Here is a 5,000-nt window from a genome sequence, read left to right on the forward strand (position 1 = left end):
CCACAGGGAAAGAACACCCATAAAACTTCTGGCACCCTTAGTAGCTGTCCCCATTTTCTGGCCAACAGTGGAGATTTGAGACCCGCACTTGATCAATGTGTCGCTCTGCCACCAATCTCAGGTCACCAGCAATGAGGCCTTTGCGGGAGAGGTGACCTTTCAGGGAGGTTGGGTGAGGCCCTAAATACAACTTGCAAGCTCGAATAATTGTGTGTAGAGCTCATCCACTGAAGGTGAGTAAGAGCACACATATAGGTATAGTTTTATGATGTTAATGGCTGCCTGTTACAATATTAGTGTTCTACTGTCAGATATTGAGGAATTATAGGTATACACTGGTGTCTAATTGGAAGCCTTTGGTACCGATCCCTTACAATTGTACAATCTTCTCCTAGGCTCTGGAATCAGCTCGTTTTTTCTTCATAAGTAATAACTTTTCCCTTTAATCTAGAGGGGAAATGAATAATTAACTGGCCGTGATGTGTTCTGTAGCCTGGTGCCAAGGCCACGTGTAATAAAGAATATATAGCCACCAGCCCATGCTTTACTGTGTGGAGGTCACAGTGATTTGTGATGGTTTTACGCACGGTATAAATGTGCGCTAATAATATTTAAAGACCAGTAACTCACAGGCTGAAGAAACATTATAGATGGGATTTGCCATATATCACACCAGTCATAGGAAACCACGTGCCTGCCACAATGAATATACAGCATTGTGCATAATATACATAATATATGACATCTAACACCTCTGCTCACTATGTGCCTCTTAGAATCTCATAGAGCCACTTAAGCCTATAGACTAGTAGGCCTCAGCTTCCTCTCTCTCTCTCTCTCTCTCTCTCTCTCTCTCTCTCTCTCTCTCTATATATATATATATATATATATATATATATATATATACAGATAGATATAGATATAGATAGATAGATAGATAAATAGATAGATAGAGAGAGAGATATAGATATAAATGGAGTGTAATATTTCTACATAATATGCAGTGAATATGCAATGAATACAGAATGTGTTTTACTCAATGTTATTGGGGCTGGACTTACTATTGTTTAATATGCTACAAATACCTTAATATGAATTGATAAAAGTAATAAACATGGGATTTCTTAGGACTTAATAACTTTCTGTTTCTGCTTCGACAGGATCTTGCTCCTGTTCATTATATTTGAAGTTTGATATTTATTGGACACGATTATTAATCTGGTAAGTCCAATATTTAGTAATTAATATTATATTGATTTCTGTGTCTGTATAAAAACAAACACCCCCCCCCCCATCCAAACAATAGAGTTCATATGAATAACAGAATGGAAATATGTAGAGTATTTTAGAAGGTTGATTTTATACAATATTGGAAACACAAAAAAAAAGGTAGGACTTCAATGGTCTTTTATACCTGACAGGCCAATGAGAAAGAGTGGACAACCCACACAGGATTGTACATGATAAATTCTTTGTCAATGATAGCCACTTCCACATGACAATCATTATGGGACTAACTCACTCAAGTGTCAAATACTTTACACTTATGAGGTGTCAGTAACTACTGGTCACATGAGTGGATAATAAGCTGGAACAGTCCTCACTTCTCCATCTGTTCAATGTTCTACTTTTCAAGATGTACATAGGATGTACTTGATGTATGTTACAGACCTTTATGGGCACTTGAAGTGCTTTGTGTATATTACAGTGTGTTATGAAATACATAAATTAAGTCATGTGACATTCATGGCCATGCTCATATCAAATATCACTCATGTATATAGTATAGTGTCAAATATAATCACAATGTGTGGGTGATACAGGTGATAGGTGATAATGAGTGGAAATGATTGATGGATGGATGGATGGATGGATACGTGAATAGAGAGGAATAGATAGATAGATAGATAGATAGATAGAAAGATAGATAGATCACATTTTATACATCAAAGCATTGAGGTTAATTATCATAACCAATCAGATCTCAGCTCTCATTTTTACCAACACTCATGAGAATGTGAAATAGACTTGACCAGTTGCCACAGGCAACATCACAACTTTTTATTTGCACTTATCACTTGGGCGTATACACTGCTTGTAATTTACCCAGGCTGACATGTCTGCTGTTCATACTAAAACTATGCTGGAATGGTTGACTGCAGCCAGAGTATGCCCTACAGATAATTTTACCATTGCCCTCATTAACTGCTTACTTTGAAATATGATTTTATTTTGGAATGTAAGGAGTGTTTGTCAGTCACTTTTTTTCCCACTTTATAACATGTAGAACCACATACTGTTTATTATGGAAAATACCACACAGTGCAACAATCAGTCTCTCTCTATCTATTATCTATCTATCTATCTATATCTATCTTATCTCTCTATCTTATCTCTCTATCTTCTCTCTCTCTCTCTCTCTATCTATCTCTCTATCAATCAATCAATTATCTATCCATTATCTATCTATCTATCCATCTAGTAATCTATCATCTATCTATCTATCTATCTATCTTATCTCTCTAGCTATCTATCTCTCTATCAATAAATCAATCAATCAATTATCTATCTAGCTATCTATCATCTATCCATTATCTATCTATCTATCTATACATTATCTATCTATCTATCCATCTAGTAATCTATCTATCTATCTATCTATCTATCTATCTATCTATCTATCTATCATCTAATTATTTATCATCTATCTATCTATTTATCTATCATCTAATTATTGATCATCTATCTATCTATCTATCATCTAATTATTGATCATCTATCTGTCTAATATCTAGTTATCTTTAATAACATAAACTATCAGTATTTCATATGCCCAGTTCTGGACTTTGCTGAGCTTACTGATGTCAACTCTGCATGGACAATTATTTATATCAAAGTTAACTGCAGGAAAGACTTTTCCATGTAGAGTAAATCCTGGTGTTCTCAGTGATATAGCACAGCAGGGAAACAATCGAGGACCCCCTGAGCCTGGCCTGGGTGCCCCCCCCCCCCCCCATTCTCCCTGTCACAGGCTCCTCGACACATTCAGTGCGTTAGTTCCTTACTGTCATGTGGTAATGAAAGGGTTAGCCTCCAGAGAGCGCTGTATAAAGCTAAATGAGCTATCCAGGAATCACACACTACAACTACAAGGAATTCTTACACTTCTCATGATAGTTCTCAAATTCTATGTATATATGTATGCATTTATGTATGACCTGTATTTTTCTTAATGTCTGACATCCCCCTACTAGGCCAGGTATTGCCCCCTAAAAACTCAGCATGGAAAGAAATATTTACTAATATTGTATCATAGGTGAGTATGCCATAGCATGAATTATGTGCATTATTAACTTATTTCTATATTATACCCCTGGGAGGGGGATCACTGTCAATTAACCCATTCGTTGCCCTCTTCACCTCCCAAGTATTTCTGGGTAATGCATTGCGTGCCCCAGTGGAGGTGCAGGGGTTAAACTGCAATGGCTGTGAAAACAACTAGACGCCCTGGATGAAAAAAGGAAACCAGATTGTAATATCCAAAGTAGGTGAGTTCACATGGGCTATTAGCATAGACTGGCACCTAATTGAGCGGAGGAGAGGAGCTCCTGCTCAGGACTAGGCCTCTGTCCACGTCTGTCATTAGCATAATCCTCAGTGACGCCGTGTTAGAGCATTAACAGCCGCTGATTTGTGGTGTAAAAAGCAAATGGTGATTTTGGTGTAATTATCTGCTCGCCTTACTGCTGGCACAGTGGAGAATACTGGCGGAATCGCGGTGTTGGCTGCTGGAACAGGCTGGAGAGCTGGGGCCATTGTTAGCAGAGCAGGGCGGTGTATAGGGCAGCGGGGAAGCTCCAGCCTGTCCATAGGAAGCCCTGAGATTAGCAGGATCTTCTCAGCGCTGCCTCCTCCAGGAGCCTCTCTCCCCCTGCCCGTGTTCTCCAGGAGCCTCTCTCCCCTGCCCGTGTTCTCCAGGAGCCTCTCTCCCCCTGCCCGTGTTCTCCAGGAGCCTCTCTCCCCTGCCCGTGTTCTCCAGGAGCCTCTCTCCCCTGCCCGTGTTCTCCAGGAGCCTCTCCCCCCCTGCCCGTGTTCTCCAGGAGCCTCTCTCCCCTGCCCGTGTTCTCCAGGAGCCTCTCTCCCCCTGCCCGGGTTCTCCAGGAGCCTTTCTCCCCCTGCCCGGGTTCTCCAGGAGCCTATCCCCTGCCCGGGTTCTCCAGGAGCCTCTCTCCTCCTGCCCCGGTCCTCATGCTTCTCTCCAGGCTGCCAGGGAGGACTCGTTGCCTATTGATTGCGCTGGAAGTGAATGTCTAAGATGTCTGCTCGAGGTTTGCTCTTCAGAGTCTGCTAAGGTAAGCTGGACCCAAATAGTCTATCAGTGAATGGCGGAGTCTGTGTCCCAGTGATTTATGACCATATGACTGCAATCTCGGTTCAAGAAGAGTTCACAGCTGCCTTTAGCTCCCTCCGCTCACACACTTTCCCTATGTCTTAGCTACTCATTAAACATCTATTTACTGCAATCTGTTTATGTGAATTATCGAAATTTTATGTAGCAATACAGCAGCTATATTTCTGCCATAGAGACTCGTGGCCAGACAGCCCCATCAAGGTGTGCACAGCCGGCGCCCATTGTCTCCTGCTTTGTCACCCACTAATATTGGCACTTTTGTCTCTAATTGCATTTATTTTATCTTATGTAATAATACAATGTAGCTTCCTACAAGAATAAGAATATGTGTTTGTTTAATAAACACAGACACACAAACAAACATGTATGGTATTGATTATATCTATTTGAAACCGTTTTAATTCTCAACCCATCATTTTTATGTAATGTTTGCTTATTTTTTGTTGTTGTTTATTTGCTTTTAATTACCCGTATATCAAATTTGTATTTCACCTGCTAATACGCATGTTATGAACAAATAATATATACATATATAATGTACATTGTTTTCTAAACTGCCTGAGAAGATGGGGGCAGTGTCAGCTAATTG

At 40.2% G+C, this 5,000-nt stretch overlaps 1 protein-coding gene across 6 annotated transcripts in view; it reads left to right on the top strand.

The window, feature by feature from the left end:
* Positions 1-5,000, top strand: part of HOXB3 (homeobox B3) — a 51,277-nt gene that overhangs the window by 40,182 nt on the left and 6,095 nt on the right. For 4 of the 6 annotated variants that reach the window (XM_075350040.1, XM_075350041.1, XM_075350042.1 and 1 more), the window contains one exon: positions 1,161-1,221. The exons of 1 other annotated variant lie outside the window; for it this stretch is intronic. The gene's annotated coding sequence lies outside the window, so the exon portion shown is untranslated. Of the gene's footprint in view, positions 1-1,160; positions 1,222-3,808; positions 4,353-5,000 lie in introns of those variants that run through there. One more of the 6 variants, XM_075350045.1, reaches the window with a different exon arrangement.

Source organism: Anomaloglossus baeobatrachus, chromosome 5, assembly GCF_048569485.1.
Source record: "Anomaloglossus baeobatrachus isolate aAnoBae1 chromosome 5, aAnoBae1.hap1, whole genome shotgun sequence".
Classification (NCBI taxonomy): domain Eukaryota; kingdom Metazoa; phylum Chordata; class Amphibia; order Anura; family Aromobatidae; genus Anomaloglossus; species Anomaloglossus baeobatrachus.